Source organism: Neopsephotus bourkii, unplaced genomic scaffold, assembly GCF_033783945.1.
Source record: "Neopsephotus bourkii isolate Nb327-2 ecotype Australia unplaced genomic scaffold, CSIRO-AGI_Nbou_v1 NB_1768, whole genome shotgun sequence".
NCBI classification, from domain to species: Eukaryota; Metazoa; Chordata; class Aves; order Psittaciformes; family Psittacidae; genus Neopsephotus; species Neopsephotus bourkii.
Window position 1 is genome coordinate 7,613,070 of NW_026902242.1, and position 14,695 is coordinate 7,627,764.

The following is a 14,695-nucleotide window of genomic DNA, read 5'->3' on the forward strand; positions in this document are numbered from 1 at the left end:
GGGTTGAATCCCCAAATGTAGTAGATGTTTTCATTATCCAGGCAAGCACCAGGCCAGTGCTGAGGTGAATATTGGGTCTTTGCAAGTATAAGGGAACAAACCCAGTATCAGGAAGCTGCTTGTTTGAACTGCTCCATCACCCAAGACTGCAGCAGCAATGTTATCCAGCTCTGGGGTGAATCCAGCTTGTTATTTCATGGGAGCAGCTTCCAAATACATTCTTCTTTTTGGCCTTTAGAAACTTGTCCTGGCTGCACTCCTAATGTTTTCATTATAGAAATGAACCACTCAATCTGGTAAGAGCTGATGGCTTGTCTGTTGATGACGTGTTCATCTCTTGTCTTTAGCGTATACATACTGCATTGATCTAATGTTGATTCTGTAAAAGCTTGAGATAACTGGCTGGAATTATGGGCTATATAATGTATATACACCACTTCTGTGACATAGTAATTTTACATAGCTGTGTAACATCACGGACTACTGCTGGTACATATGTGTCTTTGTTTTGTTGATGTTTGGTGAGCCGAGTTCGGAAACTTCTTTGCATCCTGCCCTGACCTTGTTACCGCTGCATCCGTTGATCATGCTCCCCGCTTAAATGTTGATCTGTAGCAAACACCAGGCCAATTTCAACTGCCTGTTCCTGGAACCAGCATTTCATCACTGTGGCATTTCAGTACCATAAAGCTTGACCATGCCCAGGCTGGCCAGGGGTCCTGGTTCTCATCTCAGATAGTGAAAGATTCAGGCAGTCCCTTGGAATAGTCATGGAAATAGGGCCATGATTAAAAGGAGGGCTAGAAGACATCACAAATGGGACACCCACCAACACTGGAGCAAGAGCAAGGACCTGAGGTATTCTTAAAACAAAGGCAGAGACATAGAAACCTATTTCTGACAGTTTTGTCACTGGTTTTGCTTCCCACAGTCCTCGTACTTTAGCTAACAAAGTCCTTATGAACCGAGTGAGTCTGAGAGGGACCAGCAAAGAAACATGGGAGCATATGGCTGCCTCAAGGAAGGAGGGTTTCCAGACTGAGAAAGAAGGTGCTGAGCCAGCCTGGCATCACATTGGGATCTGGAAACTTACTGAAGTAAGTTGCTGAACTTGCAGGTGGCAATGACTTCCATATTTCTGACCTGGAAGGAAACTCCTGTGAGTGTCCTGTCACTGCAGATCTCCCACAGAGTGCATCCTTGCTGTCTTCTTCCTCTCATTCCAGACCATGTCCATTTTGCGACCAGGTACGTGTGATCCATGACCAAGCAGCTGCTGTTGGCCATTCCACCTTATACTACCCTCAGTGCTGCAAAAATCATCACCAGAGCTACCTAGGGGCAAGCAGATAACTTGCAAAGCTGATAACCACCCAGCAACAAGTTGACAGCTACATTTCAAACCTCAGCATACTTCAAGGCAGTGATGGAAGGGAGCATTCTTTTGTGGCCTGCTTAAAAGTGGTAGATTCCAACAGGAGGAGGACACAACAGTGGGAGTCTTGGAAAGATTCTTTGGTCTGTCTGAAGTCCCAACACTGCAGTCACTTCCACTGTGCAACCCAATAAATGCTGCAGAAAAAGTCCTACAATGCAGGGGACTCTGCTGGGGGGCACACAGCCAACTGCTTAATTCAGAGGTGGTTCCTTTTTGTGGAAGCAAAGATGGAGACAGTTAGGGAAGCAGAGATGGGAATAGAAATGGGGACACCTGAACACATGGACTCATCTAACCATGAGCTATTTTCTAGCATCGTGCAAAGTAAGATAGCTTAGACCCAAGGTAATCTTGCCAACCCTGGAAAGCTGCTGGATTTTCGTCTGTGTTTTCAGTACACTAGCTCAAAATAGCGTATTCTCATTTTAGCTGTGGGGAAACAAGTGTGATTTTTGTTTTTGAAAATACATCCAGAATTTGTGGATCAGATTTTCAATGAACTACATTGGCATCTTTGTTTCATCCCAGTTGTGCTCCCTCTTCTGAACCAGCACCACCTTCCGTTTCAAAACCTACTCCTTGAGTCTTCTCATATCCCTCCCTTTGGGTGGCTGCAGTTGTTCAAAGTCAGCAAGCAACCATGATCACTCTGCTAGTGCTGCATTTATTGTCTTCCCCACTTCTGCTCCCAGACTGTTTTTACTTGTATTTCAAGTCACTGGGGTATTTCTGGAATAACTGCTGCTTCCGTGTATTGTTTTATAGGGGTAGTGGGATAGGCAGGCATGCTAACAATCGAGATGGGTGACTCCAGACTGTGCTTTCACCTTATATAAAAGAGAGGTCCCAGCTGACCAAACTGTAAATGACAGATTATTTGGGTTCAGTATTCAAAGTCCGGTTGTTATCCTAATGCTATTACTCCCATGTGTGTTACTGGCTGTAGAGGTCAGTGAGCTTTAAGCTTGACATGTGAATGGGCCAGTTAAGCTTGAGAAATCTTTGATCCCCTGCTCATAGGCTTTTGAGGGAGTGGTGGAAGAAGACTACTATTTAAATAAGTGTTTATTCTATTTGAAGAGGCTGAATTGCAGTCTGGGGGTGCAGTAGGGTCACTCCCAAAGCTGCAGGCAGAACAAGTTGAGACATCCTTTAGCGCTGTATTTTAAGACCTTACAGCCCAAGACGAGATGCACTCAAATGAAACTGGAAAGACTGAACCCTAGGGATGGGGCTGAAAGTAAGACCCCTGAGAAGTGTGGTAGGTGGAGGCCATGGTAGTTGATGAGCTCTGTTCCCTGTTCAGAACAGTCTTTCCTTCTCCATCCGCATCTTACACTACTACAGTTTTGTCCTGACAGTTTACTTCTTGAGATCAGACAAGCACTTCCCCTTTTACCTCCTCAAGATGGTCAGCTTTTGAAACAAAACAGCAGCAGTTATTTCCTTTCCCTGATGTACACAAACAGGAAATCTCCTAGGAGAGAAGTGCCCCATTTTCTTGTAACTTAGTCCTGAATTGCTCTCCAAGAGATTTTGCCAGTGTTACTCACAAAGGGGTTTTGTCATCAGCATCAGACTCCCTCCTGCTTCAGTTTATGTAAGTAACAAGATGCTTGGGTCACTTGTCTAGCACTGGCTGCTGTGCCACCCATTTGAATTTAAAAGCATCTTCTCTGTATTATTAGTTAATGGCTGTTTATGCACAAATAATTCTTCCTCTAAGTAAATTATACCTTTGATCTCCGTAAGTGGACACAAAAAGCCAGGCCCATGCTAGAAGAAGTAAAGCCTGTTGTCCTCAGTGATATTTTGATCTTGCATTCTTTGTGCACTTCCATCTTCTGCTGCAGGCAGGCTCTGGTGTGCAGCATACCAAGGTAAGAAACACAGGCTTGGTAAGAGATATCAGCGCTATAGTTCAGGCACTTGTTGCAAGGTTTGATAAAACATGAACCACCACGGTAGCTCCTGAAATGAAGGAGAGCGTTCTGCTCGGCAAGAGCTGGGAAATGAAGAAGACTGCCCTTTATAGTGAATTAGGTGGAGTTCTGTGCTTTAGTGCATGCTTGATGCTAGTGAGGGGTAGGGACACTGGTTGGACCGAAACTTCCGTTCTTGAGTTTATTCTTATGGGTAGCATCCCTGTGAAATGCTGGGAGAGTGACACCAAACCATGAGAAATAAATCTCGTCTCAGATCTTACTAAATGTAAGGCAATGCTGACTTGTACTTTTCATTGAGGCCTGTTGATCTCTGCCAGTTCTGTGCACATACCTGATGGATGAGTTCACACTCAGAGTGACGCTCAGAGCTGTGACTGAATTTTGCTTTGGTTTTTGGACTCCCCAAAGCTTAGAAATGCTGACGCCAGGATCAGTGTGCTCCTTATGTTCCTTGTGATGGGCATTTGCTAGTTTACAACACAGATTTCCTTATCAGGTTGTAAAGACGCTCCACCTATCACTTGGGAATGTCAGAAGAGGAAAAGCCAATGCAATCATCCGTGCACTCTGTATCCACACCATTTGCTGACTAGTTTCCCAGTTCCTTTGTTCCATTCTCTTCAGGATTAAGTCTATCAGACTAGAAGCCCTCACTGGACCCACAGCAAAAGAAAATGTTCAAGTGAAGCCCTGTCTAACCAGGCTGAAGCTAAACGAGGTTTTAGTGTAACAGAGGAAGGGTACAGAACACTTAACAAGAGGGAGCTAACGTGTGTGGTGCATGCACAGCACCAGTCATTTCTGTTGACCACCGTGTGAGATGGTTCCTGCTGCTGGCTGATGTGGGGTCATTTACCACCTTGTCTAATATCTGAAAAACAAGGATGCTGTTGGCAAATATTGCTGCTCGTGGAGCACGAGTTTTTCACTGGAAAACCCCAAATGGATGGAATTAATGCGTGTGTATCCCTTTCTGACAGCATGGAACCAGTCAGCTCCCCCTGACAGCCGACTGAAAGCTCAGCCTTGCTTGGTCTGGGGGAAAGAGGCAAACCGGGTAGAAGCAGTAGTGTATGTTTTCAGTAAGTGTGCATGAGAAATACAGCAGAAATGCAGCAGAAATGTGTACGTTTTCAATAGATAAATGCATAACTCAGTTTGATGGTGAGAAGAATGACGGATGTCTGATGAACCTGAACGTTAGCTTGAGAAAATGGATTACTGTGCTCAGCTGGTTCCACCTCATGGTTACAGCAGCTGAAGTCTCAGCAAGTTTTAACATACAGCTAAGTATAAAATACAGTGTATTTAAAATATAGAGCTTCTGCAGGGTGTCTTCATTGCTTCTTTTGCAAGGAGTCTAAACCTACGTGAAACTGGTCTTTAGGCCGTTGGACAGAAGTTAGATAGGAAGAGTCTTTAACCTTAACTCTGTACAGTGTGAGCCAGGAACATGAATGAGCCCAAATCCACAGCTTCCAGCTACCTGCAGCCCATGGAGGATTTAGATGGAACAGATTGTTAGCAAAGTAGCTGAGCAGGTGGGGAGATACCTATCTGAGCAGAGATTCTGCTGCAGAAATGTACATTTTGCCCATTATTGCCAGTAGTAAAAACTGTCATTGCATTTTACATCACTGAATCATGAATGACCTAAAGTTGGGAACGGTGTCGGCGAGTTGTTAATAGCCTTATGCAAATAAAGGTATTGTGTGAAGTGCAATGATTTAAAACAGAAAAAGAGGAAGTGCTGAAGAACTTGTAGTATTTCCTCATGAGGAAAGGAAATTATCTGAGTGTGCTTTAACTGCCTGTGTACCAAACCTGAAGGAGTTCTGCTGTTGGGAGCCTGTGCCTTTGCTAGTTGGGTTTTTAAGCTGATCAGAGGACTCTTAGCCTAACACAGACATAGCTTTATGTCTATGGAGACAGCAGGTTCCTAGCAGCTGTGGCCAGGAAAGCTTATTATCATTTTGGAGGTAAGCCCTCCTTTTCCCATGGGATGTAGGCCAGGCAGCACCACACTCCATAAGGATCCATGTGCCAGGATCTGCTCTGCCCAGGCTCCTGGGGAGCATCCATGCTGGTGTCCCTGTGGTCTCCCACTGACCACACTGCAGGTGGGTGCCCGGGTGTGCCCAAAGGCTCCTCAGGTGGGTGCACCAAGACCTGCTCAAATCCACTTTAGCTTCGCTTGCCAGGAGGCAGCGCAGATCTGGAGTATGTGGAGCCAGCCCTGGCTCTGCCATGCGGTGGTTTCCCAAGGAGAGCAGCATGCAGGGAAAGGCTCACTCTCAATACTGACATACCCCGAGAGGATAAAGCGTGGCTGAGGCAGAGCTTGGTGCTGGCAGGAGGTGCTGTGAAAGCTCCTTGGTAACTGTCAGGTCCAGGGCTGTGCAGTCAGTCAGGGAAGCTGTCTGGAATGTAGGGCATTGGGACAGCTGCACCAGGTCAGGCCAGGAGCTCGGGAACGCCACAACGCTCTGAGTTTGGAAAGGGTGACAGATACGTGTGCTGGCTGGTACCAGTGCCAGGAGGTGGAGCCCAGCCGCACGGCTGCCTTAAGGGTTACCCAGTGTAACCAGTGAGGTGCATCTGACCATGTGTGGAACGTTGGAGTGTGACACTGGAGAAAGAGGGGACCAAAGGCGTCCTAAGACGTGAGAAAGCAGGTAACTTAAGAGTTCGTCACTTCTTATGTTAGAGTTTGATCTTTGGAAATGATATGTTATTTCTTCTGTCAATTGATACCAATTTTCCCATGAAAAAGACAAAGGGGGAATTTTAATATTCCGGTGTAATTTCCGTGACTTCCCTGAAGAAAGACAGAAGAGCTTCAGAATGTCGTACTCGTGTTAGTATGTTCATGTGTTAGAAAAAGAGAGGGGCACTATTAGGTGTATTTCATTTTAAGGGGAAAAAATGGGACTAATATAAATATAGCAAAAATCTAAAGAAATGAGACCTGTATTTGCCTTTTTATTGTTTCCTGCCTACAGTAACAACCTGTTCCTCATTTCAGTTCTCTTCCCCTTTTAAGAATACAAAATAATGGTTTCTATGCATAAAAATGTTAATGAAAACAGCCAAGAAAGCCTATTATACTATATGTAATACATCTTCCATTTTTAGTTCAAGGTTTGGTACCATATTGATGGATGCCAGGGAAGTCTAATAACCAGCTATGGCAGGACAAAGCTATAAGTTTGTTATCAGAAGCTAACCAGTTTTACAGTCATTTCTGTCTAATGATACAGGTTATGATACTATAGGGAAGGCTGAGGATCAAAAAGTAAGCTGCAGATTTCACATTGCTTTCTTGGCAATGTGTTGATTTACCTACTGCCCTGGAACCTGCAAACCTCCATTAAATGTGTTTTCCTGGGATTACTTTAGTACTGCTTTCTTTTCCTGGACTCCTATGACAAATATCTGTCTGGTACCAGGGATCTTAAGTTGCTTTAGTCTGGTTTAGCATTTCAATAGAGCCAAGACCTTTCCTTAGAGAAGCATGCAACTCTTTTCCATAGGGGTATTTCAGGCCCAGAAACATTCCCATTTTAGACCTCACAGCAGGTGCTCAAAAGCTGTTTACAACGGACAGGGTGTCCGGCTTGTTGGTCTGAGATGGGGTTTTGGGAGCCCCTCCAGAGCAGCTGTATTGGCACAGCAGCTGCCTCCAGTTCCCTCCCCGACTCTCCATGCCCAAGGCAGTGACCACTTTTGGACAAGGCAGCAGCATTCAGGCTGGGAATGATGGGCTGCTGAGTCTCATCAGTGCTTTCTGGATAGCAGGAAGCTTTTCTGCAAACAGTCCTTATGGCCTCCCATGATTTCTCCATCCTTTGTAAGCTAGGTCCTGCTTTGGAGAGAAACTGCTTTGCACCGCGGTGCTGGTAGTGGAGGAGCACCTGCATGTGTCTTAGGGTGCTGGAGCCGTGACATTTAACATACCTGGTTCAAGCAGCAGAGGAGGAAGAAACCATGGAACTCCTCCTGGATTAACTTTACCTGATGAAGCTTTGCTGATGACCAAAGGGAAGAGGTAGCCAAAATCACAATGGTAAAAGTCATCTAAAGATTTGGTCAAGCATCACCTCAAAGGCGGGAAACGAGTGTGAAGATCTCCTTGGCACGCAGGATGGCATTCCTGCAGCTGGAAGCTTGCTGTCCCACAGTTTCTACTAGGGATAGCAAGGATACTCGTCATGGAATCCCAGACTGGTTTGGGTTGGAAGGGACCTTAAAGCTCATCCAGTTCCAACCCCCTGCCATGGGCAGGGACACCTTCCACTAGAGCAGGTTGCTCCAAGCCCCATGCAACCTGGCGTTGAACACTGCCAGGGAGGGGGCAGCCACAGTTTCTCTGGGCAACCATTCCTCAGCCTGTTGCCATAGGGGTGTGTACTGCACCAGAAGTAGCTGGTGGCATGGATCTGCAATCCTGGAGGTCACTGCAGCTTTGCAAGTCTTGAGATTCCCCAAACTGGGAGTGTGACATGCACATGCCAGTTCAAAATAGCGTTTGTCTGAAACCTGCCTTGTTCTCGGCTGCACTGGGAGAGAGTCCCTTGGGTCGGAGAAAGGATTTATTTAGCTTGTGAAATGCCTGAAGGTCTCGGAGATGAAGAGGTGGAATGCTCCTGCCTTTTAATTGGTCCTGCATTGGCAAACTGAGGAAAGAGCTATTAAGTGTGGCTGAAGGGCAGAGCTGGAGCTCTGCAGCAGCGAGGCACTGAGGGAAGGCCTTTGGTGTAGGGATGTGTGAAAACACACTGTTGTGAGAGAGCACTTAATGCGAGCAGTGGTGGGGCTGTGGTTGGGCTTGAGGTTACGGAGCTGTGTGGGAACAGGGTGATAACACCATGTAGGCTCAGGGAGCTGTTTTTACAGGTACCTGCCTTGCTCTTCTGCTCGGTTACTGATTGCACGTGTGCTCGCCTGCCATTCTGCAAGAACAGCTCCCTTCAAGGCTTTGCCTCTGGCCAAGAGCTCAAACAACTTTCAGTTCTTCATTTCTTATTTCTCCCCACAGAGAATCATAGAATCCCACACTGGTTTGGGTTGGAAGGGACCTTAAAGCTCATCCAGTTCCAACCCCTGCCACGGCCAGGGACACCTTCCACTAGAGCAGGTTGCTCCAAGCCCTGTCCAACCTGGCCTTGAACACTGCCAGGGATAGAAGAATCAGACAAACACCAGGCTTCATCTCTATGTCCCCTGTCCCAATGTTTAGGCATTGTTTTCATGGTGTCTCCATACTCTGAGTGCTGTGAAAAAAGAAACAGTTCAGTGTTTATAGCAGCAGTGATGCAATATTCATTCCTCTCAGCTCTGCAATTACACTCCCAGAGTCGTCTCCCATGCTTGGGAGATGGGAGATAACTGGGTGGAAAAATTGAACACATGCTTTCTGCACAGGAGCACTATTGGCATGGGCCTTGTTTTGAGGAACTAACAGTGGTGAATGGGTACTGGGATGAGTGGGATTTGCATGGGCTAGGAACATGGGCTGGGCAAGCAAGGACTGTGGTGTACAGGAGGATCTGCAATGATGATTGCAGGGCTGAATTAGCAAACAGGTCACTGGTGTTTGCCAGGTGGCTTCTGTGCATCTGTGGAGTTCATGCTGTTATCCCAGCGTCTTCCAGTGGAGCAGGAGTGAGCAGGGAGCATGCAGGTGGCACAGCACCCAGCCTGTGAACTGGGCATGCAGGATTAGTGTAGCAATTGGTTACATAGGGTACCCCATTTCATTGCCCATGGCAAGGGCTGCACTCATTCTTGCTGCTTCACTGCTGCAGACAGGCACCCGCTGCTGGCCTGAGCAAAGGGTTAGGACGTGCAGCATGTGGGCTACAGGAAAGAGGATCTAAACAGTCCGGCCAGGAAGCAGTGGGCATGGAGGAGGGAGTACTGGTTTGCCAGGTCCCTTTGCTATGCAAGTGCCAGCGCAGCAATCTGTGTTGCAGATGACATTTCCTGGTGTGGTTCCCATTTCAAACAGGTGATGGGAAGAGGAGAGGCTGAAAGATTCCAGCCTTGGAAAAGTGCCTCAACCCTAAATGCTTGTACCTGCTGATTATCCCAGCAGAGCAGCTGAAATCAAGGTGACCCACAGGGCTTTTGGCAGGATGATGGTGAAAGTCTGTTTGGGTTTTAGCAAGTTTGGATGTGTTCTTAGTATTCCTTTGAGAGGTCTTTCATCACATGAAAAGGCTTTGCTCTACTTTCATCCTCACCTAAATCCAGCCTCTCCTTTTTAATGCTGTTTCCATAGACCTCTTCACTTACTGTACCTCAGCATTTTCCTGGCATACTCAAAAAGCAAATTCCTCAACTCGCTTTTCTGCTCTTCCTCACAAATTTCACCTCTCCTTTTGCTCAGTACTGACTGTTCTTTGTAATCCTGCTGAACAGCTTCTGTCACTACGTTCTGTGCCTGCTTGCATTAGGACGGGGCTTGGAGCAACCTGCTCTAGTGGAAGGTGTTCCTGATTATGGCAGGGGGTGGAACTGTGTGAGCTTTAAGGTCCCTTCCAACCAGGACTATTCTATGATTCTGATTATGTGTTATCACTCAACAACACCTCTTTCTTTCTGAAGCTTTCTCACCATGAACACTTTTGCTAGCAGCTTCACAAGATGTTCTCCCTCCTTGTGCCGAGGATTTGTTTCATCTCTGCTCCATTCCTTGCACAGCTTTTCATGATGTTCCTTATGTTGCTTATTCATTGTCAGCCATTAGCCTCCACTCGTCCTTGCCTTAACTCATGTGTCTAAATTCCCTCTTTTATCCAGCAATACAATCCCCATGTTCCATTCGGGATTTCTGATGCTGCTCACTGTTTAATGCTGCTCTCTCTGATCAGCCACCAGGGTAAGGGATGTGGTGCTTAGGCCATCCTCTCCCTTTGTATTCTTCTTCAGTTTCCTGCTCTCGGTTCTGCAGCTCACCTACAGCTATTCCTTCAGCTCTGAGCCCTTCCCTGGACTGGTTAGGGTAGGTGTAATAGCTACCAAACGAAATCATGGACTTGCTTTGTTTCCTGTGTGTGTGAACTACTTGAAACCCATTTGAGTTTCATTAAAGCCCAGTAAGGGGCTACAACGCTGCAGAACTCCCCAAAGCACATTGGCACATGGCTTCCCAAAACAGCGGATGTGTGTCTCTGGAGGGACGCAGTGCCCTGTTCAGGTGCACACTGCACCACTGCTGAGAAGCACCCGACATGGTGCTCAAACCCAGCATCACCAGAAGCACACGCACCGGCACTGGTCGGTGCATGCCAACGTCTTCACGCAGGCTGCTAATTTTAGGTTTTAGCCTTTCCAGTGCCCCGGAGATGGTTCCAAACCCTCCAGAACCACTGACCTCTTCAGAAAACATTGGCCTAAATGCTTTACAAGTGCTTTACATTGTTAAAAAAGCATTAATGAAGCTTTATGGAAATGAGTAATCTTTAATAATCGGCTTCAGCTTCTTGCGCAGCACACAACTGCTTATTTTGGGAGAAATGCTTGGTGCAGCTTGAGAACCAACAGCCAATCCCCCTGCCAGCAGAGGAATGAACACCAGGAGGATGTAGTAGCTCCTCAAGTATCCCTAATTTCAGACATCCTCGGTGACGTTGGCTTTCGGAACTGGAAGTGCCTGGCTGTGACTGCACGCGTACATGTGCACCTTATGAAACAATTGATTGCTCAATGAGCATTTCTAATGAGTGTTTTCCTTTTAAACACTCCATTTGCCCTCTTCACAAGAGGCATTTTTGCCACGTGCAGTTTTTATTGGGGTAAACATGGTCCCTTCAGGTAGCTCCTTCAAGCCTACTTCAGAGGTATCCTGCCCCTGTTCTCACATTCTCCCTTTCCAAGACTCACTCCTTGAATCCCTTATGTTTTCTGAAGTGAAATCTGTAGTCATATTGACCCCAAGGGTTACAGGCTCAAAGGACCAGGGCAGACAAGAAGATGTATCAGGTAAGAGGTCTATTTTAAGCACGACGTTTTTCTCAGGCCATATACTGATCAGATCTAATGTCTTTGTAACAATCAAGACTTCTGGTTATTAATCAGTTTTATAGTGAGTTATCGCAGCACAGCTGCACCACACAAGGTGAAGGGTTTCTCTTTGCTGTTGATGTCGTTTGGGGTCCTTCTTGCTTTCCCAGGCAGAGGATGAAAAATGGACTGAATGGTGTCACCTCTAAGTAAATCTGTGAAGTTCTGAGTTTTTGCTTGACAGGAGAGTGGTTGAAGGTTCCAGTTGTTTAAGATCTTTGTGGAAATAATTTCCATTCCAAAATCAATAGACATTTCCAGTCTGTTTCCAGAAACTTTGCCTTTTAATTGCTAATTCTGACTGTTTTGTGAAGCTGCAATTTGCCTGACCCCAGGGAAAGGCAGAGCTGGTTTAGACTAGGAAAATCTGAGACTCCAGAAAGGATCAATCCCGGAGTCCTGAGCACCTCTGGAAGTGCTCACAAACTGTGTACATAAGGCCCTCAGTGACATGGGTTAGCTGTGGCCTTGGCAGTTCTGGTGCATGGTTGGACTGGATGAGCTTAAAGGCCTTTTCCAACCTAGCTGATTCTATGATTCTTGATATACTACTACACCAAGTAAAGAGCGCTATCAGCTACTGCACAGAGCACAAGGCTGCGCACGCTTCCCAGGGAGGGCCTAAGGAGGCAAAAGGAGGAATATCCTGAGGCCAGAACACTGTGTAGGTTAATGGAATCATGGAACAGTTTGGGTTGGAAGGAACTTTCAGAGTTCATCGAGTTTCAACCCCCTGCAATGAGCTGGGACATCTTCAACTAGACCAGGTTGCTCAGAACCACATCCAGCCTGCCCTTGGATGTCTCCAGTGATGGCACATCTAAAAAGTGAGAATATATTATGCCTGGGATTGATATTTAAGACTTAGGAGAGCAAAGGAGGTGGTGGATAATAAGGAATTGGTGGTTCCTCCTTTCCCTCAGCAGTAAGGCGCAGGAGGGAGAGTCAGCCTTCTAGGAAGGAGAACAGTGCCGGTTACCTGCCTATGCCAGCTCCACGACATTGAACAAGGCCTCATTTAGCACCCGGTAATGAAGTTAATTCAAGCAGGCACGTCCCTGCGCTCGCGGTGCTGCCCCGCATTGCGGACTCGCGAGTTTGCTCGTGCTAAAGGGCAGAGCAGAAATAAATTTCCATACTCCAGGCATGTTGCACCAGCCTGTGCCGGAGCGCGGGCCGGCGTCCAAGTGCTTTGGGTATGAAGTGAATCTGAGCTCCGGGACAGGCTCAGACCTGCTCTTCAGATTGCACCGCGATGACAACAGGGACTTGCTTTTCCATGCGCAGTTGACCGGCTGCCACCGCTGCGACCGACGGCCGCGACAGCAGCACCCTGTGCACCCCGGCCGGAGCTAACCTTGGCTGCCTGTGCTTGGCAGGGACGGGAGAGCCCCGCTTTGTGCTGCTGCTGAACAGGAGCTGGCAAAGGTTTGTTGGTTGGGAGCTCGATACGAATCAGGGGAAGCCGTGGTGAAGGTAGAGAAAGATGCTCTTGAGAACGGTGTTTTTGTGTGCAATAGTTGCCTAGTTCCGGTCATAGACTGAACACATGAACTGACACAGCGACACGACGCTTTATTTACTGTGGGGCACGGCTCTTGCGGGGGTGCTCGGCTGGGCGCACCAAGGTGGGGGGTGTTACCGGTATAGGTGCCACCGCAGCGCACGGCCGCCTTCTCACGCTAAGCCCTGCTGAGCGCACGCTGGGGAGCGCCGGGTGTCCTCGCCGTGCCTGCCCGGTTCCGGGCCGCCCCGGGCGGGACTACAGCTCCCAGCGCCGCGCGGAGCCGCCGTGACATCATGTGCTGTGGCTCGGCGGTCACATGCCCCGCCGGCCCCTTTGTTTTGAGCAGCGCTGGCAGCGCGACCGGCCGCGCGGAGAGGCCCGAGCGCACCGCACCGGATCGCACCGCTCCGCTTCCCTCTTCTCTCCCACCGACCCGACCTGCCCCGACCCCCGGGCGGAGGCTGCTGCGGGCGCAGCGTGGCGGAGCCCGTTCCCGGCTGTGAGTGCGGGGCTGGGGCAGCAGCACCGCGGGGAGGGGCGCGGGGCTCCGCCGAGGCGCGCGTGTTGCGGAGCCGGCTGGGACCGTTACCCGCAGCGGTGGGGACGGCGCGTCCCTACCGGACAGCGCGGGGCGGCCCCTGCCGCGGCGGGGAAGGGCGGTTGGTAGCGCCGATGCCCGGGACCTGTCGGCTGATTCTGTGCGTCCCCCACTGCGTGCGGGCAGCGGGGCGCAGCGCGGCGCGTCCGGCCGATCAGGGCCGAGCGTGGCTGGGGGGTGCTGCTGCCGGTGGCGGTGCCCCCCCCCGCCTCTTGTCCCGCGGCGGTTTCGTAACGCGGCGCTACCCCGCGCCCCTTCGCCGTCCCCCCCCTCCTCTCCGGACGGCGGCGTTGGGGGCCCTGCGGGTGCGGATTGGTCAGGGCGGTGTGGGGAGGCGGGGCCACGGCTCGGCACCGCCCGGGGATTGGGCAGGGCGGGGATGGGAGAGCGGCTGTCGCTAGGGCGGCTCGGGGTGAAGGTGAGCTGGAGGGCGCGCGTGCGTGCAGCGGTACCGGCCCTGGAGCTGTTGGCATTGCGCATGTGTGCTTTGTAACCGAGGGGGGGGCACCCTCGGGAGACGGGGTGTTGTTGCGCTGTGGCGGGTTCGAATCTGGGTCTTGTCCTGTTGCGGCCTCCGGCTTCTGTCCCGTGCGTGCGGAGCGTCCGGGTTCGTCCCTGCGGTGGCTGTGAGGGTGGCGCGCTGCAGCACGGGGTGCAGCCCGGCCTCGCCGGTGCCCGCGGGGCTGTCGGTGTGTTCGTTGTGCACGGTGTTTCCCGCAGCTGGGAGCCGCCACCCGCCGGTGCGGCCGCTTCCAGCCCCGCCATTCGCGGAGCGGCAACGGGGCGGGCAGTCCCCTCCGAGCTGGTCGAGGTCGCTGGTTTGGCTTGGGGGGTGCTGTTTAGTTCGGATGATGCGTTGTTCCCTTATATAGCAGAAAGGGGCAGCAGCATGTTGGGAATGCTTTGGGATAAAGCTGTAGGAATAGGACCCTTGGGGAGGCTCCCACATGGCGACATGCCCAGAACCCCATTCCTTTAGGCAAAGGCAGTATCCCGGGGTCGGGACACCAGCCTGACCTATGAGGTCTGTGTTCTGCCTTTCCTGAGTGCGTGTAAAGCTGACAGTGATGTCCCCTCTGCACAGCACAGGGACAGCACGCAGGGCTCTCCGGTGGGGGCACGACCTTTCCACTTGCAGA

At 49.7% G+C, this 14,695-nt stretch overlaps 1 protein-coding gene across 1 annotated transcript in view; it reads right to left on the reverse strand.

Moving 5' to 3' along the window:
- The window catches only part of PLEKHB2 (pleckstrin homology domain containing B2), a 472,273-nt gene that overhangs the window by 372,880 nt on the left and 84,698 nt on the right, over positions 1-14,695 (reverse strand). The gene's annotated exons all lie outside the window — the stretch shown is intronic.